This window comes from Physeter macrocephalus, chromosome 7 (assembly GCF_002837175.3).
Source record: "Physeter macrocephalus isolate SW-GA chromosome 7, ASM283717v5, whole genome shotgun sequence".
NCBI lineage: Eukaryota > Metazoa > Chordata > Mammalia > Artiodactyla > Physeteridae > Physeter > Physeter macrocephalus.
This window is the reverse complement of record NC_041220.1, coordinates 25,794,456-25,821,275: the sequence shown is the minus strand read 5'-3', so window position 1 is coordinate 25,821,275 and position 26,820 is coordinate 25,794,456. Positions and strand designations below refer to the sequence as shown.

Genomic DNA, 26,820 nt, shown 5'->3' with positions numbered 1-26,820 from the left:
CATTTGGTTTAGCCACCCTTGCAACTTGACTTGTTGGCATTTTTTTGGCCTTTTCTTTGGCATTTTTTTTTTCCTGTTAACACACTGTGATGAATCTTTTCTGTATGACCTCATTTTCTAATATCCCTTGTCTATCATTTTTACTGTTTTCTTAGGAATGATTCCTAGAAATAGTATTCTGGATAAAAAGTATAAACCTTTAAAAAATTCCTTATACATATTGCCAAACTGCTTTTTAGAAAGACTGCACCCATTTTCATTCTCCCTGGAAGTACATAAGTCAAATCTCCATCCTCGCCAGCACTGAGGGATATGATTATTTTTTATTAAGTTTGTTAATTGGAATGAGGAAGATGATTTTAACAACATCAACCACAACAAGAAAACTTATTGTGCACCTCGTGCAGCCCATTCATCAAACAAGACCTTTATCTATATTATTTCATTTAATCTTTGCAACAACTGTAGGAGGAGGACAATGTTACCATCCCATTTTAAAGGTTAGGAAAGTTATATTTTGAGAGGTTAAGTGGCTACCCCGAAGTCACACAGTTGGTAAGTGGTTGAATTGGGTCTTGGACCAAGACTGATTTTACTATAAAGTCTAGGCTTTAAAGTACTGCATTCTTCTACTATTGTTTTATTAAGTGAGGCTGAACATTTTGTTGTTGTTTCAAAGCTCTAAATTTTTAAATTTGATTTTTTAATATATATTTATTTTAATTGAATTATAGTCGATTTACAGTGTGTTAGTTTCAGGTTATGGCAAAGTGCTTCAGTTATACATATATATATATTCTTTTTTCAGATTCTTTTCCATTATAGGTTATTACAAGATATTGAATAATGTTTCCTGTGCTGTTGACTAGGTCCTTGACATTTGAGGCTGAACATTTTTGAAATGCTTATTTTCATTTGTACTTTATTTTAAATATTAATTTATATTTTTAGCTTTTTTGCATATTGGGGCCTTGGTTTTCTTTTCATCAATTTTAGTGTCCTTTATGATACTGTCTTTTTGTCATTTATGTTATCTGTATTGCTTTTCTTTCTTTTAGCATATGAAAGTTGAAAATGTGTGGGTTGTTAAGTTGAATGTCATATTTCTCCCATTTTTTTTTTTTTTTGCTTAGATAATACTTTCTCATTTATAAAACAGATGAACATTTACCTAAATTATTCTTCCTCTAAAACAATTTACATCTAATTCTTTAATGATTTTTTTAAATCACTTTTCCACCCAACATTGTTTTGGTGTATGGTGTGAGATAAGAATTAAATTGATTTCCCTCCTGATAACATTTTTCTGCAGCAGTTTTTGAATAATGCATCCATTTCCCACTTATTTGTGATTCTATCACATCATGTTATCTAATTCTAGAGGTAGACACACAGACACACAGACACACAGACACACACACTCCCACATAGTGGGTTTCTGGTTCTGGTATACTTACTTCATTCTAGTGTTCTGTCAGTATTTTTTTTATTAATATTACACAGGTTTAGATGTTGTTATTTGCTTAATACCTGGTAGTATTGATACTCTCTTCTTGTTTATTTTTCTGTAGCTTTTAAGACATTCTCACTGATATTTCTTCTGGACTCTTTCTAGAATAACTTGGAAAAGTTACCCCCACATATTTTTAGATTTTAATTGAAATTTGAGTGTGTAAATGGAATTGAGGAGAATTGGCAACTTAATGGGATTTAGTCTTCTTGTAAGCAACCTGGTGTGCCTCTCAGTACAGTTTTGATTTGGAGGGTTTTTCATGCTATATGTAAGAGCCTGTATTAGACATCAATCATTCTGTCTAAGTGTTTTCCTCTTTCAGGATTCATTCTTCAAACTGACCAGGGAATTAGGCAGCATGCCCCATGCACCATGGGCCCACCTTAGCTTTGCCCATTCCTGTTCATGTGTTTGGCTTAATGGCATCTCATTGTCCAGGAAAGGGAGGGGCACACGAGGCTTGAAAGCTTCTCTTTCCCATTATTGGGCCATGGCCTTGTTCTAAACATATGTTTATTTTAAATTATTTTACTTAAATTAGCCTAAGAAGATACATTCAGTATAAATATTTAAAATAGCACAATGTGAGTTCTACTTCTTCAACAGGTCACCAAGGAAGTATCATAAAATTGTCCAAAAATTTGTAATACCTGTAAATCAAAAAAATATAATCCAGCAAACATTGCTCAGTTTGATATTTGGTTTCCAGCTGTCAAATCTGGTGAAAGTACCTCTAAGATCATCAGTTTTGACCCATTACAATGGAGCGACAGGGTTGGGTAACTAGCCTGAAGCTATAGCTCATTTATTTGGGTCTGTGCTCCAGTTAGAGAGATTTAAAAAAAAAAATGAATATCCAGAAAGATTTTTGTACACTTTGTGTATGTCTTTTAAAAATGCTACATAGCTATATACTCCAGCTCTCTTCCATTGACCCTGGTGTATAAAACAATTTGCTTATTGGAATCATGCAGAAGAGAAAGCCTTGCTTTTATGAACATGAGTCCTCCAGGTTTTCTTGAAGCTGAGACTTGTTTATCTCAGGCTAATGGACCCCGCATCTGCTGGTGCCGTGTCTCAGGAAGCTGCAGATAGACAAGTGGGAGAAATATTGTGTGTGTGGAGGTGTCTTCAGGCCTGCTCATCCGTACCCCCAATTCAGTTATATTATTTTCAATGGCAGTTCTTCTGCGTAGTGGAACTTTGCACGTAAGTTACATTCAAGTTACAAACGTCAGATTGTGGTAAGAACCACGTTCATCTCTCTGTTTAAAACTGTGAGGACTTCCCCATGGACAGGTCACTAAGTCAGATTCTACTAACATCCACTTTCCATTTCATAGACTAGATCACTGAGCTCAACAACAAGTGAAAGCAAGTGAAAAGCTTATAATTTGCTTCTGTTAAGACTTTCTAATTTCCATGCTTAGGTTTCTGTATTTCTTTTCAGTTGAACGCTTGAAGCAACAATGCACTAGCAGTGATGAAAATCCTCTCAAAGCCTCAGGAGAGTTTTTCTCCCACTGGTTTAAATTTCCCTGTCAAAATTTCTCAGGTAATGTGATACTGAGAAAGAGTGTGTGAGAGAGAAAAAGTCGACCATTGTAGACAGGGCAGGGCAAAGACATTGCAATGGGGTCGTAAATCATGACACATCTTGGGATTCTAACCCATACAGACCTGTATCTCCATAGTGTTTTCTGCATCCAGCACATAAACACTAATTGTAATTTTTAAAATGATTTAAAAAATCACTGGAAAATACTGTCTTAGTTCAAGAAGACACCTCTAGTTTAACTACTTCCCTGCACCATTTTAGGATGACCAAGGTTTTATTTATTTATTTATTTGATTGAAGTATAGTTGATTTACAATGTTGTGTTAGTTTCTGCTGTACAGTAAGTGACTCAGATATACATATATATATATATACTTTTTAAAATATTCTTTTCCATTATGGTTTATCATAGAGTTTTGGATATAGTTCCCTGTGCTATACTGTAGGACCTTGTTGTTTATCCATTCTATATATGATAGCTTACATCTGCTAACCCTAATCTCCCACTCCATCTCTCCCCTAACCCCCTCCCCCTTGGCAACCTGTTCTCTGTGAGGGTGACCAATGTTTTGATATGCTCAGGGCTGGTGGGTTTCAGTGCTGAAACCTGGAGAGACCTGGGTAAATGGGCTGGTTGGTCACCTTATCATCACAAACATGTTTGAAAAGTATAGAGAGATTAACAGGTAGAAGTTTTCAAATAATCTATTGTGCTCAGTAGAAAGGAGGGATAGTTTTTGGTATGTGAAAGTGCTACTTGAACATTCTACGAATAGTAATCACCCCAGGATGATACAAAGTCTGGGCTCAGGTTGTTCTTTTCTGGCAGAAACTGGATATTTTTTATTTATGTACTTATTTATTCATAATTTATTCCCGGCACACTTCCAAAAATGATTTGAGATGGTTTACAGTAAAACAACGTATAAAGATACTGAGTTTTTACAGCAGTTCAATACTAATGCAAAAGATATATTTTGGGGCTTCCCTGGTGGTGCAGTGGTTGAGAGTCCGCCTGCCGATTCAGGGGACACGGGTTCGTGCCCCAGTCCGGGAAGATCCCACATGCCGCGGAGCGGCTAGGCCACTGAGCCTGCACGTCCGGAGCCTGTGCTCCGCAACGGGAGAGGCCACAGCAGTGAGAGGCCCGCGTACCGCAAAAAAAAAAAAAAAAAAAAAAAGATATATTTTGGAGCTTGACTAAAAGTACCATGCCTTAAAAATGAAATTTGATAATATGAATACTAACCAGTACGAGATCTGAGGTACTCTAGGTAGAAACACATATGGGGACATTTAAAAATCACTACCCAAATCCCATGATTTTGGATAAAAATGTAGCAATTTTTTGAGCAATGATTTGATGTTATAAGGTTCCCACCAGACAGTCTGGTTGAGCTATTGTGGGGAGGGCCCAATAGACAAGAATTCTGAGCCCATCCAAACAGGACTGGCGGCTTTCTTTCACAGGCATGTTTTTGATTCTGTCTCCATACATTCTAGCTTTAGACACATTTGTGTTGCATTGAAAAGACTGTTGCATTTATTAAAAAGGCCTACTATAAGACTTTGTTCCTCCAAATCTAGACTGTAGTGATTTTGGGAAAGTCATTGTAATCTACCTGAGCCTGTTTTCTCATCTGTTAAGTACAGATAATAACTATCTCAGATGTGAAGTGAGAATTAAGTGGGACTGTATACAAAACTATAAATTACAATTTATAAAATATACTATAAAAGCATGGTATTAAATATATTGACAACCACTAATATGATCATTATTCTGTTATATCCTATACTCAGAATGATTATTTGGGACTCAGTTACAGCTTGACATGTAACCAAGAAAACTATATAGATTCAGTGTCCACTCTGATGAATTTTAAGCCATAGCCTCCTAATCTGTAAACTGGTTCATGAACACCAACCTTGCAAAGATGTTATGAGGATTAAATACAATAAGGGATGTAAAGCACACAGTGTCAGGCCATAGTAAGTCTTCAATGAGCGGTAAGTCTTCACGCTATTTTATTACTGTGATTAATAGTTTTTATTTTATATGAATGAAGGAGGAATTGAGATATTAGAGTTATCTGATACTGTATTTTCTAAACTTTCGACAGTAGAATTTTAATTGAAATCTAAAATCTCAGTGTAGAAAGTAGACATACAAACAATATTTTATCAGCATAGATGCATTTTGTAAGTTCACATTTTAAAAATATGCTTATTCATAAGGTCAATCAATGAAAACAAGGAGGTTCCTTTGCTGAACACAAATACGCAAACTTTGTGCTGATAGATAATATTTGAGCAATTACCTCTGCTCCATCATGAAATATATTTTTTACTTGCTTTATTTGTTTTCTTTCCTTTTTAAAATTTGGTGTCTTTATTTGATTTTGGTTTATTTGGTATTTTTATTTTGTGCCTTTGTTTGGTTTATATAGTTCCTTCCTCTAGGTTGCAAATTTCTTTTTTTTTGGATTTATATATATGATTTTAAAATTTATTTTTAAAATTAATTTTTATTGGAGTATAGTTGCTTTACTGTGTTGTGTTAGTTTCTGCTATACAGCAAAGTGAATCAGCTATATGTATACATGTATACGTATATCCCCTCTTTTTTAGATTTTCTTCCCATTTAGGTCACCACAGAGCATTGAGTAGAGTTCCCTGTGCTATACAGTAGGTTCTCATTAGTTATCTATTTTATATATAGTGGTGTATATACGTCAATCCCCATCTCCCAATTCATCCCACCCCTCCTTCCTCCCTTGGTATCCATATGCTTGTTCTCTACCTTTGTGTCTCTCTTTCTGCTTTGCAAGTAAGTTCATCTGTATCATTTTTCTAGATTCCACATACAAGTGATATCATACGACATTTGTTTTTCTCTTTCTGACTTGCTTCACTCTGTATGACAGGCCACCCACATCTCTGCAAATGACACAGTTTTGTTCCTTTTTATGGCTGAGTAATATTACAGTGTATATATGTACCACATCTTTATCCATTCCTCTGTCGATGGGCATTTAGGTTGCTTCCATGTCCTGGCTATTGTAAATAGTGCTGCACTGAACATTGGGGTACATGTGTCCTTTTGAATTATGGTTTTCTCTGGATATATGCCCAGGAGTGGGATTGCAGGATCATATGGTACTTCTATTTTTAGTTTCTTAAGGAACCTCCATACTGTTCTCCACAGGGGCTGTATCAATTTACATTACCACTAACAGTGTAAGAGGGTTCCCTTTTCTCCACACCCTCTCCAGCATTTATTAGATTGCAGATTTCTTAAGGATCAGGAGCATCTTCAGTTTTATCTTTTGGACCCGATGCCCAGTGGAATGCATGGTACATGGTAGGCCTCAAAAACATTTTGTGGATGAATGAATAATAAGCACAGTGAGGCGTACTCTACCTGAGAAAAATTATTGTGGTTTTTTTTTTTTTTTTTTTTGCGGTACGCTGGCCTGTCACTGTTGGGGCCTCTCCCGTTGCGGAGCACAGGCTCCGGACGCGCAGGCTCAGCGGCCGTGGCTCACGGGCCCAGCCGCTCCGCGGCACGTGGGATCCTCCCGGACCGGGGCACGAACCCGTGTCCCCTGCATCGGCAGGCGGACTCTCAACCACTGCGCCACCAAGGAAGCCCTATTGTGTTTTTAAAGGTGTAAGTGTATGAAAAGGACAGGAAATGAAATATCAATTAATAAACTGACTGATCTAAAAATAATGTCTTCTTGATGAAGGTCTAGAAGAACTTTAATCTATTAGTAAAGCTCTTGCTACACCAGGGAAGATTCTGGTCTTTGAAAAGTCTGTGTGTGTGTGTGTGTGTGTGTGTGTGCGCGCACGCGTGCATGCATATGTGTGCTCCTTCATGCATGTGGTTTTGTGAGAGTGAGTGAGGGACAGAGTGGAGGACATTGGAAGGTAATGAACACTTGTGCAGGACCTGCCATGTGTCAGGCACTTGCCAAGTGTGATGCTTTGAATACGGTCTGTTCTTCTTGGGGATTTTTGCTGCATCAGAGCCTGCTGAAATGCACCCAGTGAAATGTTTATCACGCTTTGGCAGGTGGACTCTGGGAAACAATTACAAACTATTTGTAGAACTGTGGGGTCAACTGTTCTCTGTCTTTTTGAGGCTGAGTAATTTGTAGAGTTCTTTATCACCCTTGTCTTATCCATGAGAACCAGCAAGGAAAGGTCTAAGTAAATCAGAAAAAAATAAATCCTCATGGGAACTCACATATTTCCTCTATCCTGATAAAAATAACAATAGCTGGCATTTATTGAACACCGTGAATGTTTTACTTGCATTAAGTCTTTTGCTCCCCACAATTATCTGAGCTAGGCGCTGACGTTACCCCCATTTTACAGGTGAGAACCGTGAGGACAGAGAGGAAATGTAACGTGCTGCAGTCTCGTATTTAGGAAATGGTAGATCCAGGATTCTGAGCAAATTCCTTAAGCACCCACCACTCTGGACCATACTCTTGCAATCTGACTCTTCGAATATCAGCTGCAGAAGTTAAGAGGAAGCCTGATGTTCTTGCCAGTTCCATGTCGGTGTTCTTCACTTGAGCTTCAGTTGATGGGAAAGGAAAATGTGCCCTTGAGGGTAGCTTGCAGCCATGGCGCCAGGGGCAAAGTGTGCTCTCTCTTTGTTGGGTCAGGAAAGGTGAATGTGATTGTTCCAGTCCCAGAGGAGGGAGGCTGGCTAAAAACAATGTAGCTCTCTGTAGGATCCTTCCCTTGGCCATTTGTTTCTTCTAGTTGGGAAACATGGTTATTTAGTTCTAGTTGGATCCATCTGTTGAGCATATCTATATATACATAATATCTAGAGATGCTATGATGCTTATGAGCATAAAATTGCCCAGCGATTGGAAACGTTTAATCATAACACTTTGAACATTCTAGCCAAAATTTTTGTGGCCTAAGAAACATCATAGGTGGAAGGAAACATCTGCTGCGTTTTTCATGAGAGCTGTGGAATCCAATCTGCTTCATTTACACAGTCATTTTACATGCATTGGGCATACTTAAGAATTTTACTTGTCACTGAATTTTCTACTGAGCACATTCCCTATGCGTAGAAATAAATGTTAACCTCTGTAAAATCCACTGGTAAAAGCCATCTATAGAAGTTGGCAGCTCAAGGTATAAAAACCACTGTACAGGCTGGATTGTTTTTCCCTCCTGCTGTCTTAGAAGATATATCTTGAGCACAAAGTATATTTTATTTTTAGGAAGGATTTGTTTACACCGTATGGTGCCAATGCTGCTAAGGTTTATTTGTGCCACGGGTACTTATCGACACTGTAAGAACAATATATTGGAAGAAAATGAGCACACCTTGGGTGACAGCTCTTCGTTAAGATAAGCATGCTGTAAATCTCAGTCTATGAAGAATCTTCTATGTCTTAATGGAAGGTGGTATGGCGAGCTAGCGTTGCATGACCATTGCAGATTTGTTTGCTGGTCTCTATGGGGCGGCTCATTTGCAGATCACCCAACATAGAGGTTTAATCTTGGGAAGAAGAAAAATATGCTTTTTGAAAAACACTAGAGGAGTTGGTGTTTTCAGCTTGATCATAATTCACTGAAAGCATGAGGGGATCTGTGTGAACCATGGTTCTTTAAATTAATGGGGATCGAGAAGTCTTTCTTCACCCTTGTGAATCCTTTTAGAAGACATTTGCAGAGAAATTACTGGAGCTCCTCCCCCGTGGGGTGATTAATGTTTTAATATGCAAAAGCAGACAACCCACAATTCCTTTGCGCCCTGGCACTCCGAGCTACACAATTTTATTGCTTTATTTCCCCCATATAGCTTGGCTGCCTAAAAACTCCCATAGAGTCAAATAGAGCCACTAATGCCAAGTCATATCCTTGGTCTAGACTTGAGGACTCTGCTACATGGCACCACCAAGCCATTTGTGACCTCACTCTGGTGGAATAAATGTCTAGGTGAAGGTATTGAGATTTTCCTGCTCATCCACTTGAATTTATTACCTACTTGATTTCCCAGCATCAAAGTTAGGCACTGGAAAATGGTGTTAGGGGAGGGTGTGTTTTTAGGCTCTTTTACCACTAATTTCCAGGAAAAGTCAAAGCCAACAAAAGCATGACCTTTAATAACCCACCACCCACCTACTGCACTCATGCATCTTATCACTATCCTTTCCTTCTTCCTGCCTGGATAAACTAAACCCTGCACCTCTGCAGTCAATCCTGTTTCCTTCTGAAATCTCAGGGCTCTCTACATGGCCATCGTTTCTTGTCTCCTGTATCTTCACTTCTCTGCTACCTTCCAATGAGCAGTGAACACACGCAAGATTTTCATGTTCCACCCCTCTCTACTGCATACCCACTCCAGCTACGCTCATTTCTCTTCCAGGAGAGAGCCAAGTGTCTTGGAGGAGATATTTAACGTTTCCTATACTTTCCAATTTCATTGTAGTCTGGACTTCATCCCCATAGCTCCAGTGAAACTGCTTTGGCCAAAGTCCCTTGAGACTCTGTTAATTTCACAAGTGGTTCTCTGTCCTTGACCACTTGGCAATATCAGATCTATTCCTTTAAAAGGTTCCTTCTGCTTTTCTTGATACTGAATTCTCCTTTAATTTTATTCTTGAATATAAAATATCTTTGATTATATGTATGTATAAAATGTCTGAGACTTCCCTGGTGGTGCAGTGTTTAAGAATCCACCTGCCAGTGCGAGGGACACGGGTTCGAGCCCTGGTCTGGGAAGATCCCACATGCCGCGGAGCAACGAAGCCCGTGCGCCACAACTACTGAGCCCGCGCACCTGGAACCCGTGCTCCACAACAAAGAGAAGCCACCACAAGAAGAAGCCCATGCAGCAACGAAGAGTAGCCCCCGCTCGCCACAACTAGAGAAAGCCTGTGTGCCGCAACTAGAGAAAGCCTGCGCACAGCAACAAAGACCCGATGCAGCCAAAAATAAAAATAAAATAAATAGTACTCTTTAAAAAGTCTGTGTATTATAAGAAAAAGATAATCAGCATGCTGTACCCCTCTCTCCCAACTATATCCGTCTCTTTGATTGGAACTGCATTAAATCCTTAGGTCAACTTGGGTAGATTTGACCTCATAATATTGATTATAATCTTTGTATCCATGAACACAATGTATCTCTCTCTTCTTAAGAGCCTTTTAATACAGTTTAAACATTTGCTCCATAAATGTCCTCTACATCCTGTGTTAGTTTTATTTTTAGGTACCTCATTTTTATTGTAGTTATTTAAAGTGGTATCTCTTTTGAAATTACATTTTCTAACTATTTGTTAATGGTGTATAGAAATATTATTGATTTTAATGTATTGATCTTATAATCAGCCACTTTACTAAACTCTTATTCTGACATTTTCTGCAGCTTTGCTGTTTTCTGAGTATATTTATTGCAATAAGAGTCCATTGCTAGTAAACGCCCTTGGTTGCTGTTTATCTTAAATTGCCGTTATTTTGGGCTTGCTATTAAGTAATAGCACTATGTAATTCCAAGCTGACAGTTTTCCTCTCAGTACTTTGAAGATATTGTTCCACAGTTTTCTGGCTTCTATTGTTACGATTGAGAATTTTGCTGTCAGTCTAATTGCCATTTCTTTGTAATGATCTAGCTTTCTTTTCTGATTAGGATAAGGGGGAACCACAAGGAAGAATGTAGAAGCTCAGGAATAACAGCAACAGGGCTGTTGGAGAGGGAGAGGTTACTGGAAACTGGAAGAAGAGAGGGTTGTGTAGTACAGGAGCGGTAACCCTCTGTCAAGAGGTACAGCCACTTTTGGGGGCCTCCCAGGGAAAGAGCCAAGGCCAAGAACACTTGTTCTCATTCCCCCTCCTCCCTCTGATCTCCTGCCTGTGCTCTTCATTAACTAAACCCAAGAAGAAGCCAAGGGCCATGATATGATTAACATGATGATAAATACAGGTCGGATAAATATAGGGGGCAGAGAGCTTGGTGGAAAAGGGTGGAGAGTGTGGATCTGGAGGGTTCAACATGAGATATTTAGCCCATTGTATTTAGTTTTCTCTTCAAATCTGTCTAGTCATTTTCGATCATTTTTGTTGCTTTCTCAAATTTCAATCCCATCTTTATTTCTTTAGGCATCTCATGCATAGTTGTTTCTATTAGATCTGTTAGGTCTGGTATCTTGAGGTTCTATAGTTTTTGGTATTTCTGCTGACTCTTGCTGACTCTTTTTTCTTTAGTTTATGTTCATTTTTAAAGTGAGCACATTTTGGCTAAAAATCTTTGTGATTCTTACGGAACCTGAGTAGAGGATCTTTTCTCCAAAGAGGAGTTGCGTTTATTTCTGCAAGATACCATGGACCTCCAAAACCTACTCTGTATGAGCATGTCATTTAAACCTCAGACTCTTGTGAAAGAATAATTATAAATACAGTTTTTCCGAGAAGAATATCCCTTTTTTTTTTTTTTTTTTTTTTTTTTTCCTGCTCAGAGCTGTGATGGAGGCAGATTTGCTCATCTCTTCCCTTTGTTGATGTGTGGAAGTTTTCCAGCCCATGATTTACAAACAGTACTTCACTTTTGAGAATTGCAGTTCTGTGTGGGGCTTAGGGTCATCCTCCACCTAGGATGCAGGTCCAAGGCCTTAACACCTGTTTCCTATACCGGGACCTTGGATTTTCCAAGGTCTGCTTTCCTGGTGTTAACATTTGTCCTATTCCTTCTTGGTTTATTGTTTGTTTTAATTTGCCATTGAGGGCTTTCCTTTAATTTCTTGTGGACTCAGTATTGTAAATATCATTGCAGTTTATCTGACATCTAGGACTTTGGTGTGAAAGGAGGTTTTCACTTCTCCTGGGTTTTTTTTTTTTTTTTACTTCTTGTCTTGCCTTGTCATCCTTCCCAATGTCATTTCCTTGCCTTTCCTTTAAACTTGAGGTACTTCAGAGTTCTGTCTTATTCTCTCTTCCCATATCATCTTACATTTATGAATCAATTAGTACTTTAATTCACAAGCTATTGTAATCTCTATGTGGGCAGGGATTGTGTAGATATTTTTCACCAATATCTCCCTAGTGTTTAGCATGATATGTAGTACAGTAGTAAGTGTCCAGGTTCATATTTGTTGAATGAATGAGTGAATGGAAGAACCATTAATGTGGTCTCACTAGAGGACGATTAGTTTGTTGTACTGTTGGTGGGAGGGGTTGGAAAAGTAATGGTACTATAATGGATAAATACCTTCATTTTACTTCAGTTTCTTGAAGTTTGCACTTCTCTTGAGGAAATATATCTTGCCTTTGGATTTGTCTCTACCTTCATGCTGCAGGCAATGTTGAGTATTTTTACCCCTCCCTGAAATATATGTTTGTCCCTAATATACGTGGACATGTAGAATTCTAAACAGCTTTAGTCAGTAATGGGCTTTTTCCATCTGCCGAGGGGGATGTTATTACATCTAATGAATAGTAACAAATTATTATTGGCCTTTTTTCCAGTTACTGTGAGGACCTTCTGGTTTGCCTGTGACTTTATTACATTTGATGATTGGGCTTGAAGACTTCTCTTCATGTGGAGCAGATAAAATGGCCTTAACTTCTGCTAATATTCAGAGCAGACAACACCTGAATATATGGAAAAGCACTTTAAGTGCGGAGAGGTAGCAGGCTAGGGTGAAATCTGTCTTTATCAGTGTTGCACGGCTTTTATGCTAACAGCACGGGACTGGGTTGTGTCTATAAGATCCTTCCCACAGAGAAAGAGTCTGGAGAACAAGCTCCTGCTGGGTAGAGGCGAACCAAAGACTGACCCTTGACCTAAAGAACTGGTTTTTCCAAACAAGTGGTGACTGACCTTGAAAACAAGTGACTATTAGAAGCAGTCACACAGGACCTGATTTGTGTTCTACAGCCAGCCTTGCAAACAATGGCGGGGCTGCTGACTTTGGGAGTCACAGATCGTACAGGAAGTTACCGATAGTCTGTGGACAAAGAGATGCTGCTGCAAATTTCAGGAGCTGCAAAGGTAAAGCTATTTCAACAAGAGTGACAAGCTTCCAGGAGTTTTTAAAGATGAAATTGGTCATTGTACTTTATCTTGGCTGTTTTGGAGAGCTTGCTGGGTTATTCATTTTTCCTGTATGTCAGAAGCTAGAGAGTTGAGTTCGTGAAGACTGTAGTGGAGAGAGCTCTTGGCAAACTGGATAGAAGCACAGGCTTAGCTGGCTGAGAGTTTCCCCAGAGAAACAACATTTGAAAAGAACAGTATTAAAGACGAGGACACTGCAAGCAAAATATCACAGAGTTAGGGCCTGTTCAGGAGAACAGATACTATGCAATTTTAAGAGGTGAGGGTGGGAAAGGTTTTCCGTTTGTTTTGTTTGTGTTTCAGCTTCAGGAAACAATTTAGCATTAGGAGAATGGAAAGGGGGATGGGGCTCAGGCTGGACTAGGAGAGAGGGCCTTGGGAACAGTAGGCAGGAGCAAACCCGGAGGACATCAGCTTCTCGGGTAAAATGCCGGAAGTCGTGCTATTCATTCTCTTGTGGCATTGTCCTGCTGTATAAGAACATTCAAGATGAAGAATTCATTTTGTGAAATTCAAGGGCCTATGAGCCTCATTCCCCTGCAGCCAAATACATTTAGGAACTTAATCAACTAAATTTAGGGAAAGAATTTTACCATCCTGAAATTTTGGCTGGGAGACCTGGAAAGAGAAAAAAGAAGTGTGGTAATTGTTTCTCATACATATGTAGATTTCACAGATGAATTTGTTAACTTTCATTCCAGCTACTTGGATGGAAATGATATTTGAGCCTGTTAATGGAAAATAGGCCACATAATCAAATTAAAAAGGAATTTTAGTGTCTAGAACAGGGTACATAAGCAAAGAAACATGTGAAAAGAGGCTGTTATTTTCCACATCTGTAAAAACAAGAGCTTGAACAAAGGGTCACTGCGCTCTCTTCCAGCGTGAGCATTATATAGCTCTGAGAATCTAGGGTGTGCATTTTATTTCCTGTTTCTTCTTTGCTGTGCCCTACACTACAGGCAAACAAGACAACTTGATCTTTCCCAAACATACCCCCTGCTTGTTCCTCCTTCCTCCTTTCAGAGTGCTCTTCCATCCCAATTCTGTCTCTCAAAATTCTACTCATATGTTAAGGTCCAACCCAGGTCATTTGTCACTCTTCCACAAAGCTGCCCCCTGGTTTTCTAGCTGAAAGTGACCTCTAGGCGCTGTACCCCAAAGCACTTGTGGTTCTGCTATCATACTTTTCACATACTTCTTTGTATTATGCTTATTTGTTTACATGCCCATCGACTAGATTATAAACTTCTTGAGGTCAGGGATTCCATTGTTAGATTCTCAATAATATATAGCATCGTGCTTTGCACATAATAGGCATTTTCTCTTTATACATTGAAAGTTGAGTAAAGAAAACAATTTGCTGGTAGGCTAAAGTCAACTAGATACAGTTACAGTAAAATCTTACGTAATGCGTTTAGTGAAATAATCAAATTTTATGATCTAGAGTCTAAAACGAGTAAATGGGAACTTTTTTTGACATCTCTATTTCCAGATGAGAAGTTGGATTATCAGTGCTCACATTAAAGTAATTCTGGTAACCGTATCCCCTCTTGGAAAAGTGCTAAGGCTTCTAGAAGTCAGAAGAAAGAAAATAAGGTATCACATTCACAAAATGCAAATAACTTGCCCTTTAAAATATGTCAAAAGGAACATGGTTCCTAGGAAAGTCTGACATGAACTTTAGCTCACCAAAGAGACTAGCGCACAAATCCAAGGTTGCGGTGCTATTACACACAATTGCCATTGTTTTTCCCCCTCTGGTATGTTTTCTAGCTTTAAATTCTCTGAGATGAGATGGAGATGAGTTAAGAAAGTTGCCAACACTTTGTCAAGAAATCTGTCTCCAAACCTGAAACACAAAGCTATCCATTTTGAAGTCTCTCTAACTTATGTCATTAAAATTAAGGTATAATTTCTTTTTTTTTTTTAGTTCTGAACTTTTTTCTATAAACAAAGAAAGGATCCTACTTAAAACAAATTGTCAACTGAAAAAAATGCACAAAGTGAGAGTTGTGCATTCAGTTTTATTTGGGGCAAAATGAGGACTATAGCCCAGGAGACAGCCTCTCAGATAGCTCTGAGGAACTGCTTGGAGGAGGTGGGGGGCAGGTCAGTATATATGCGATTTTGGTGAAGGGATACGTGTGTAATCAAGCACATATTTTGGCAGAAGGTTACTGCTGGTCACAAGAAGGCGGCTGCTAGCCATGAGGAGCAGATGTCTCTGTTAATGATTTTAGTGCTTTTCTAGATATGAGACTATGCAAGGAATTGGGCTCATAAACTCTTCTCCTGAAAATAGCTATCTGAAGGCCTGTTTTTCCCAGAACACAGAGTGCCTCATTCCTGATCTCTGCCCTGAACTCCTTTCAGGGTGTGTTGAAGGTCAGCGGCTGCAGTGGCTAGTGTCTTCATTCTTGAAGAACCAGACGACGAGTGACAATTGTTCGTTGGCAGTATTTAGTTGAATAATGTTGAGGTGATCACACTATCTTTTTGAGAGGCAGGCATTGAAACTCTATATCTGAATAAAGGACTGGGGAAAATGAATGAGTGTGAGATTGCCATGACAGTTCATAACCAAAGAAATTTACTCTTCTGATATTGTGTAGAAAAAGCTTTTGGATTGTGTCTTTGGAGGGTGTGATTCACACCAGGAAAACTATAGCTCTTGGATTTGGAGTTAGGGTTAATTCTGAATTTCAAAGTAACCACTTATTTAATTGAGTAGGTTCAAGACAACACTTAACAACCAGCTGCTTTAGCCTGTTCTAGGGTGTTTTAAAGCCAAGAGGGTTTAGAGGAAGGAAAACGTGGGTTAGGGTAAGAGCCCAGAGGACTGACTGCTCCTGCCTGGTGCAGCTTTTGCTTTCTCATTGGAGACTTTCAGAGAAGGGGACAGCTTTTATCCTAAAGCACTGTCAGTCCAAATGAAACAACCCAAAGTCTATTGTGTCCCCAAGGCAGAATAGACGTTTGTGAATTAGTATTGAAGGCAGAGGTCATTTGGAAGAGGAAATGTTTAGTGATTTAGATGAGCTGCAAGCAGCAATAAAGCGCTTTAATTAAAAATGATATTCATTTAAAATGATCAAGTTGATAGAAATTCAGTCAATGCGTTTCAGAAGCCTATGTATTAAAATTGTGTCATTAGCTCTACTCCAGTGGATTGTTTCAGCAGTGGGTGGATACTATCATGTTCTCGTGGTACTTTACGTCTCAATTGTTTTTTTATTCATGTTAGAAGAAACACTACACTTTCGGAAGAGGTATGAATACTGTGAAAGAGAAATGAAGGGGCGATACCATCATGATATTGTGCTACCAAAGAAAGTTTCCTCTCTCATTAATTACTTGGGAAAAATATTTTGAGAAGCTGTGAGTTATCGTCAGCTTTTAAAAAAATTTAAAAACTTTTTTAATTTTAATTTTTTACTGAAGTATAGTTGATTTACAATATTGTGTTAGTTTCAGGGGTAGAGCAGTGTGATTCACTTGTACATATATATGTGTATATATCTATATTCTTTTTAAAAATTCTTTTCCATTATAGTTTATTGCAAGATATTGAATATAGTCCCCTATGCTGTACAGCAAAACTTTGTTGTTCATCTGTTTTATATATGGTAGTGTGCATCTGTTAATCCCATACTCCCGGTTTATCCCCCTACTCCCCCTTTCCCTTTGGTGGCCATAAGTCATCAGCTTTTGAATGAGAGAATACTTGAAAACTTCGTAGTGAAGATATGGTAATCATTAGTTTCCTTCACTAAATACCCCTGGCTCCCTGCTAAGCTAGCACAGGATTACACTTCCGGATCCCTTGTGTTTGGGTGGCCAAGTGATTAGTCTTACCAGTGACCTATGAGTAAAAATGGCCCTTGTGTCACTTCTTTACCTGAGCAATTAACTGCCAGCTCTGCCCCCTTCAGAGCTCTTTCTCCCTTTGCTATGGCCACCAGCATATTTTGAGATGGGGGCTGCTCCGTCAACCCAGATCCAGTATTAGGAAATGTGAGGCAGGCAGGTCCCCATGCTGACCCATGATGAGCATGTATAGTGAATGAGAAAGAAACCTTTATAAGAAGATGGGAAGATTTAGAGGTTGTTTGTTCATAGAGCACAACCTTGCATATTTTGACTGATGCGGAAGGAATTCTAAACCGTAGGACCAGGTTAGGACACTATGTTAAAAAAAAAAAAAAAAAAAAAGATGGGATGTCCAACTACACTGGTATAATTGAGGGGACCTGAGTCAGGTTTATCATGTCACGGAAGGCAATATAACCTCAGGGATAAGGGCTGCCAAATCCCCTAAGGTAGAGTCTGAGTCACTATTTCCCCGTCTATGTCTACGAAATGGGAGTGATTATCTTAGTACTCACCCCCTGAGGTGGTTGTGAAGATTAAATAACAATGCACTTGAAGTACCTCACACAGTGCCACATAATAAATATGCAGCGAGCTTTAGTTTTTATTGTTTTTTATTGTTTCAGTTGTAAGGAATCCAAATTCCTCTGGTCAAATTTTTTCACCATTTGAGGTGAAAAAAAATCACTTTTATAATACCTCAGGTAGTTGTCCTGCTTTTACTTGAAGTCTCTAGTAACAGGGAACTCGCTGCCTTCCGAAGCAAGCAGAAACCTCTCCTGGAAAGGCTGGAAACAAAGGCTAGCTTCCCATAGGGTCTACATCTTGGTTCTCATCCTGCCCCTTAGGGACACTCAGGGCAAAATCTAATCTTCCACAGAATAGTGGCAGTTCCTTTAGTCAATCTTTAGGTGATGAGCCTTCCAGATGCCTTCACTTTTTCAGATGCACTTTGATGCATGGGGCAGCGACCCATTTATGCTGTGGGTCCAGACCTACACATAGGACAGCTGAACCAGTGACACCCCTGTCCCATAATTAGCCGAGCTAGCATTTAGTGAGTGCTTACTACCTGCCAGGCTGTGTCCTCCCCACAATTCTATGAGGTCCTTTTTATTATTATCTCCCTCTTATATTTAAGAAACTGAGAAAAGTAAAAATACATCATTCTACCTGTTCTTAAGACTGTTGACTACATAGGAGACTATTTGTATATATAGTTATAACTGGCAACTCACAGAATAAACTATAAAAATAAAAAATACATTAAGACTACCTAGTTGATGGCAATTTGAAAAAGAAAATATGAAAATAACCGTATATTAATATTAATCAGATAAACCAATGGTGTAATGTAAGAAATGTGTATTATTATTAGGCAGATTGGTAACTTCTTGGATTATTTTAAGCAACAAAGAAAGAACATTCTCTGCCAAAAAAAAGGTATAGCCACCTTGTGGTGTCATTTTAATTAAGGCAGGGTGTTTTTCTAACATAATGTGTGAAAATAGAAGACTGACTGAAATATAAATCTAACTGTTCCATGAGCAAGTAGTGTATAAATCAAATAAATAAATGCACTCAAGAGAATTTAGGCTCAAGAGAATGTAATAAATGCTATGTCTTCATTGAAGCTCTTTAATGATGTTATTACTAAAAATGTGAGCTAAAGATACAGTTGACCAAGTTCTCAAGAGGCATCATAATTCCTATGAGAAATAACTGACCAGAAAGAAGCAAGCTTGCATATTGTGAAGATAAGTCACACGGTTTGCTCATAAAATGCAGGAGACAGATTAAATTCTTAACTGACTATAACCAATATAAAGTTATAATAGAAACCATGAGATAGAGTCCTCTTAAAATCCATCAAATACTTCATAAAACAAACAAAAAAAATTTAAATTAGAATCAGGGGACTCAGAGTTGGCTAAGTTATTTCAGAGTCAACTTTTCTACATTAAAAGATTAGAAACAAATGCACACTGCTATATATAAGATAACTAATAAGGACCTACTGTATAGCATAGGGAACTCTACTCAATACTCTGTAATGACCTATATGGGAAAAGAATCTAAAAAAGAGTGGAAATATGTATATGTATAACTGGTTCACTTTGCTTACAGCAGAAACTAACACAACATTGTAGATCAACTATACTCCAATAAAAATTCATTAAAAAATTAAAATTAAAAAAATTAAGAAAGAGGAAGTTTAAAAAAAAATGCACCTGTAAAAAACCATAATGGAAAATAATATGAAAAAGTATAGGTATATATATGTATAACTGTATCACTTTGCTATACACCAGAAACGAACACAGCATTGTAAATCAACTATACTTAAATTAAAAATTTTTTTAAATGCAAAAAAAAAAAAAGTAAAACAAATGTGCAAAGAAAAACCAACCAACCAACTGTACGTGCAGAAAAGGAACAAAAGGAAACCGTGATATAGTACACTGAAGGCATTCCCTGCAATTGGGCATGCTTAGCTTCCTACCCAATACTGTTACAGCATAAATGGGCAGTGAACTGGTCAGTTGCAATAGGGAAAGTTCCTCCTCTGCATACAATATCATCATAGTACTCTGAACTTACTCAGAATCTGATAAATTCAAGTGACCTTAAAATGAGGTAGGATTTACTCCAATTTATTTACTCCAATTTATTCTAATTTAGAATAAATTTTAAATAAATAAATTCTAATAAATTAGAATTTTGGATTTGAAGTCAGTAGCTGACCTGGCCATATACTGTTATGTTGGGTTTTCAGATGCAGAGCCTGAGACATGGATTCAGGTGCCATGATTTATTTAGCAGATGCTTTTCCGGAAGAGTCTCTAAGGGAGGAGGTGATGCAGGTGAGGGAAGGGAGAAGAATTGAGCAAAGAGGTGGTTTCAGGTAAATTTCAGTCTTGGCTCCATGTCGGGTAAATTCTACCTTTGGCTAGGTGTAGACTCACAGTGAGGGTGAAAGGAGAGATGGTGCAGGCATAAACCACACCACACCTTGAATGGTCATCCAAGGATGCCAGCCGGTCATTGGCTGTGGGCTGTGTGTGTGTGTATGTATGCGTGTGTGTATGTATGCGTGTGTGTGTGTGTGTGTGTGTGTGTGTGTGTGTGTGTGTGTGTGTGTACCTGTAGAGTGTTGGGGGAAAGGCATGTGGCAGCTTCCCTGATGAGATGGCTCTTGTCTACACTTGCCCAGTAAAGGGACAGATATGCATATAGGGCATCAGCATAGCCTTTACCACATATACATTTGAATTTTAGTTTTACCAACTTGCGATGGTCTACAGAAATACCTTTTCCATATATCTTGCTGGAGGGAGAAGGAAAGCAGCTAGAATTTGCAGCCTAAAAGTTATACTGGTGTCTCACCTGCATTGATAGATAGCTGTAGATTTGGATGTAGTGCGAAGTCTTTATTTAGCATTCTGTCTGATAATTCCCTGAGACTCACCTAGAATTTTCTATTGCCATTTTAAGACATCCCCCTATGTAGGCTTAGTTTCTTTCCCCGTTGCTTGGTGAGGGACTCAAATGCTAACCAGACTCTATGTTCTGCCTCAGTGGGGTGTAAACCTTTACAAGTTGATTTGCAAGAAATGAATCAAACATCTCAGCACATTTTCCCCAGGCCGTGTGATAAGATGAGGTGAGCCCTGGATGCAGCTCCTTAGGCCTCTTGGTGTTTGAAAGTGAAGTTGTTTATTCAAACTGCTAAATCTGTTTACTTTCATCAATATATACTCCCTTCTCAATTCCTGATCTTTCTTCTACTCCAAAGCATTTGAGTCTAGGAAGGCAGGGAGCACAAGTGTCTGAGTCCCTCTTCCTTCTAGAGTAAATACTGCAAAGGTAGTCCCAGCACACAGCGCAGAGCTGAGAGGCACTCCTTCCTCGAGAAAGATTCATCGAGAGGAACTTCCCTGGTGGCACAGTGGTTAAGAATCCGCCTGCCAATGCAGGGGACATGGGTTCGAGCCCTGGTCTAGGAAGATCCTACATGCTGCAGAGCAACTAAGCCCGTGCACCACAACTACTGAGCCTGCGCTCTAGAGCCCGTGAGCCACAGCTTCTGAGCCCGAGTGCCACAGCTACTGAAGCCCGCGCGCCTAGACCTTGTGCTCCACAACAAGAGAAGCCACCACAATGAGATGCCCGTGCACCTTAACGAAGGGTAGCCCCTGCTCGCCGCAACTAGAGAAAGCCCACATGCACCAACAAAGACCCAATGCAGCCAAAAATAAATAAATTTTAAAAAAGGAAAGATTCATCGAGAGCCTGTGAGAGCCAGGTGCTCTTCTAGGTGCTGAGTATGTGGCAAAGTCCCTGTTCTCATGGTATTCACATGCTAGTGGACCAAAAACTCAAAAGCAAACATATCAGAGGGAGAGATACAGTGTGGATAAAAATAAAATCGGATGAAGAGTTAAGGAAAGTTGGCTGGTTGAGATTTTGTATAGACTAGTGAGGGGGAAGGAGTTCTCCAGTATAGGAACAATTGAGGGGCAACCAACAGAGCTACAAGGGTATAGGGAGGAGAGAGTTCCAAGCACTGGGCACAGCACACGCAAGTATGGAGATACCCCTTCCTGGGAGAGTGACTGTGCTGCCAGGGTAGGATGGGGCTGGGGCAGCGCCCAGGAGCTCACCCAGCCTCAGGGCCTTTTTCTTTGGCCACGTAGCACGGCTTGTGTCTTGTGGGATCTTAGTTACCTGACCAGGGATTGAACCCAGGCCCTCAGCAGTGAAAGCACCAAGTCCTAACCACTGGACCGCCAGGGAATTCCCACCCAAAGTCTCTTCTATTTCTAATGTCATCTTGATTTTTATTTTAATATCGTCATGCCATTTTTACAGTCAAGACTTTGAGGCATACAATTGACTTAAATTTTGGTTCCTACAGCAGTGGTAATTCTACTGAAACATAGATATCATTGGTAATACATACACACATATGTGTATTTAAGTTGCTTTCCTTGTTTTGTAGAAAAAGCCATGGAAATTTTACTTTGGCAGAAATGCCAATAATGGAATCAAAAGCTGGCCTCATGTTGTTTCTGGCAAAGCAGGCGTTGCTCAGTGAGAGAATGATGGCCTTTGAAACTTGTGTGATGTCAGAGGGGAAGTGAAATGCTGGCAAGGAAAGGGGATTAGAGCAGACTCCAGGGCCGCATGCAGTTCTAGGGACTTCTCTCCACTTTCACATGTAATGCCAGGAGGAGCTGCTTTTCATTCTTTAACATTATTGAAGTTTCATTTCTTACAATTTTTGACTACTTTATTATTTTTCTATCATGTTGCTTTCTCATTATTTAAGTGCTCTCTCTCGCTTTTTTCTCTCTTTCTCTCTCCCTTTTCCTCTCTCTTTCTGGAAAGCTTGTTGTTTATTTTTTCTAATTCTAATGAAACCAAAAAACCACCAGGATAAGTTTATCTCAGAAGTTCTAATTTCCTGGTGTCTTTTGCTGTTATTTTGGTTTCCTTTTTATATCAGCATATAGCAGTCTTAAAGCGGGTTTAGATGTTTTAATTTTTTTTTAAGTTCAAATACATCCGGAGTATAAATATGGCACAAATATGATGATGGAAGAGACCCAGGAAATGTTAATGTTAAGTTATTTAAAACAGATTTAGCTCTACTTGAAAGCTGTCTTCCTGGGTGATGTGCTGCGGGGTGTCTTAATCCCTGGCTCCATGGTTTCTGTTCGTTGGCATGCTAAGCATTTAATCAGTTAGTCATTGCTCTACCGAGGGCTTGTTGTGGCCCAAGAATTATTGTAGTCGGGCTGTCGCCTCCCTGGATACGCCCCTTGGAATGGGGATGAATTGGTTGCAGGAAAGGTGTATAAGGGCCAGGGAACATCAGAAGCAGCTGCATAGTCAAAGATGAAAGTACTTCGTATGCAGTTTGACTTTGAAAGGACCGGATAATCAAGGGGAAAGTAATGGGAATGAAGAGGCTTATTGCAGGCAGCTTGCTTGTGTTTGGGAAACCTATCAGGTCTGTGACTGGTAATTTCATTTCACACGTCTTTAGTTTTATGCGTTTTTTTAGCCCTGGCTGGAAAGCTCACGAAAAATCTTTTATCCTATAATCAGAATGATCAACCACCTTGTTGAATGCGCGAGTGCAATGCAAAGTATAGGAAGAGGCCCATAAACAACCGAAAAAATACTGAAATTCCATTGCCTCCCAGATCCCCACCTTCATTGTTTGTGCTTTATAATTTTACATCGAGGACAACCATTTTGATATGGGAGGCCTGGTGTGTATGAGCATTTCAAAGGGTGCTATTTAAACTGAGTCCATGAAAACTAGCATATATAGGATGGGTAAACAACAAGGTCCTACTGCATAGCACAGGGAATATATTCAATATCCTGTGACAAACCGTAATGGAAAAGAATATGAAAAAGAATGTACATATATGTATAACTGAATCACTTTGCTGTATAGCAGAAATTAACACAACATTGTAAATCAACTATACTTCAATAAAGTTTATTAAAAAACTAAACTGAATCCATTCTTATAGAAATTCTTATTTGTGTATATATCTATCTGGCCCACCGTATTCGTTTTCTAGTCATACGGTAACAAAGTACCACAAATTTGATGCTTTGAACAATAGAAATTTATTCTCTCACAGTTCTGGAGGCCAGAAGTCTGAAATCAGGGTGTTGGCAGGGCGATGCTCTCTCTGAAGGCTGTATAGGAGAGTCCTTCCTTGCCCTCATTGCTTCTGGTAGTTGCTGGCAATCCTTGGTGTCCTTGGTTTGTAGATGCATCACTGTAATCGCTGCCCCTATTGTCATTCTCATGGCATTCTCCCTGTGTGTGTTTTCTCTTCTTATAAGGACAGCAGTCATGGATTAGGGCCCACCTTGAGCTAGTATGACTTCATCTTAATTTAATCTATTAAATCTGCAAAGACCCTATTTCCAAATAAGATCACATTGTGAGATTCAGGTAGACATGAACTTTGGGGGGACATTATTCAACCAGTAACCCCCATCCCACTAGATTATAAACCTTTTTGAAAGACAGGCCTAATCTATACCTTAAATTTTTTAGGTATGTCTACAGTGGCACTTGAAAGTCAGTAGATGCTAAGTAAATGGTTGTTAAATAAAATAACAGATTTGCTTTGAACATTCAAATGTACCATAAAGAAAAAATAACCAGAGATTCAAATGGTACCCAAGAACATTTCTCTATGTGTAATACACACACACGCATATATGTATATACAGATTACATATGTATATATATTTTTTTATATATGATTTTTTTTTTTTTTTTTTTCTGCACTACGCGGGCCTCTCACTGTTGTGGCCTCTCCCGTTGCGGCGCACAGGCTCCGGACGCGCAGGCTCAGCGGCCATGGCTCACGGGCCCAGCCGCTTTGCGGCATGTGGGATCTTCCCGGACCGGGGCACGAACCCGTGTCCCCTGCATCGGCAGGCGGACTCTCAACCACTGTGCCACCAGGGAAGCCCCTATATATGATTTTTTAAAGAAGTTAGGCACTACAGAATATTACTATTTTTACTATTTTTTAAGATGGAAAATAGTTTAAGCTCGAAGGAAGTGACTAAGTGGATCCTTTTCCTTTCTTACACTAATTCTTAACTTTTCCTATAACAGCATATTTAACTTAAGGGTATGGAAAGTATGAACACATACTCAATTAAATATTTAAAGAGTGCCATTGTAATGTTCTTCATAAAATAATTTCGTATGAAATGGAACTTGGCTACTTGGAGTTTAACCTGCTTTAATCTGTTCTGAGAATTACGTCCTCGGAAGTTACAACCCTATGAATGGAGAGTGGTAAAACATTCCTCCAATAAGATACCTATGCCTAAAGACTCTATCATGGGTACAAAGGTGGAGGTATTTCCCCAAGAGGGCCTACCCAGGAGAGAAGCAGAAGACACATTTCTGTTTTGCACCGGAGTGGTTCTGATCACTTTTCTCACATCAGTCTGTTGCCACAGAAATAATTATGGTGACCCAAATTTAGCATCATGACTTCACAACAGAAAGTGCAACTTTACTTTCTTTACACGGTATGTGGACAAGATCTACTGTTAGGGGAAAAAGTATCTTCTTTGAGTAGAAAGCTGGCAATTTAGAAAAGTGGAGACAAAATGAATAACTACCTATGGGAAAAAAATGGGATTTTCTGTAGTTGGATTTTACCTATCCTTTAAAGCATGATATCTTAATTTTTGAATTATGTCTCCAGACAATACACATGATTTGTAATAAGTAAACATACACAGAGAATAAAGCTAATGCATATAAAAATATTTGTAGAATTAAGCTAATGTTTTGTCAAGCTTACCTAATTTGTCTTCATAATGTTAAAAATCTAACAACAACTAAATCCCCGTAGAAAGACGTAGTTCGATTGGGATGCCAGGTTTGTTTTTCTCATCACAGCTTATGTTTAATAGAATGAGTAGCATGAAAAATAATTGCTTTGTTAAACTGAAACATGAGTGGCACAATAAATTTATATTTATATGGCTTTCATTAAAATAAACTTTCTATTTTAGAACAGTTTTGGATTTACGGAAAAATTACGAGATAATACTGAATTCCCAGGGACCCCATACTGTTTTTCCTATTAATAACATCTTACATTATTATGGTACATTTGCTCAAGTTAATGAACCAGCATTGATTCATTACTATTAACCAAAGTCCATTCTTTATGCAGATTTCCTTAGTTTTTATCTAATGTTCTCTTTCTGTTCCAAGATCCCATCCAGCATATCACATTACATTTTAGTTGTAATGTCTCCTGAGGCTCCACTTGGCTGTGACAGTTTTCTCAGACTTCACTTGTTTTTGCTGACCTTAACAATTTTGAGGAGTTTTGGTTGGGTATATTGTAAGTTGCCCCTCTAATGGAATTTGATACTTTCTCATGATTTCACTGGGCTTATGGGTTCTTGGGAGAAAGACCATAGAAGTAAAACGCCATTCTCCTCGTATCATACAATTCACATGTCTCAGCACTGTTGAGTTAACCGTGATCATTTGGTGAGGTGGTGTTTGTCAGATTTCTCCTCTGTAAAGTTACTCCTTCTCCCCCTTTCCATATTGTATTCTTTGGAAGGGAGTTACTACGTATAGCTCACACTTAAGGAGTCCTGGGGGGCAGCAGTTATGCTCATCTCCTTGAGGGTGGAGTATCTATCTACTTATGTTATCTCCTTCTGTACAGGAGAACTATCTCTTCACCTCTATATATTGACTTATTCAATCATTTATTTATATTAGTGTGGACTCGTGGATATTTATTTTATGCTTTGGATTATAATCCAGTAGTACGTTATGAATTTATTTGCTCAAATTGTTCCAGCTTTGGCCAATGGGAACTCTTTCATTTGGTTCCTTAGTCTTATGTGTAGTTTTAGGCAGGCCAAATTGAGTTTTAATAGTCCATGACATTTCTTTCCCTCTTTATACAATAACTCTATAAAATAATTTTGGAGAAGAGGACAGATTATTTGGCCATGGTATTAGTAGGTAACTTGACCAGATAGTAATATCTATTTTCTATCTTTGTTTTTATTTTTATCTTAGCATTTTATACCATCTAAGAAAAATAGACTTATATTTTGCAATTTATTTTAATATATGTTTGTCAGTTAATTCACACTCTAGTTAGTTTTTTTTTTTTTTTTTTTTGCGTTACGAGGGCCTCTCACTGTTGTGGCCTCTCCCGTTGCGGAGCACAGGCTCCGGACGCGC

At 38.8% G+C, this 26,820-nt stretch overlaps 1 protein-coding gene across 1 annotated transcript in view; it reads left to right on the top strand.

Moving 5' to 3' along the window:
- INPP4B (inositol polyphosphate-4-phosphatase type II B) overlaps positions 1 to 26,820 on the top strand; it is a 763,890-nt gene that overhangs the window by 8,447 nt on the left and 728,623 nt on the right. The window contains exons 2-4 of the mRNA XM_007111238.4: positions 10,743 to 10,877; positions 12,575 to 13,100; positions 14,659 to 14,762. The gene's annotated coding sequence lies outside the window, so the exon portion shown is untranslated. The remainder of the gene's footprint in view (positions 1 to 10,742; positions 10,878 to 12,574; positions 13,101 to 14,658; positions 14,763 to 26,820) is intronic.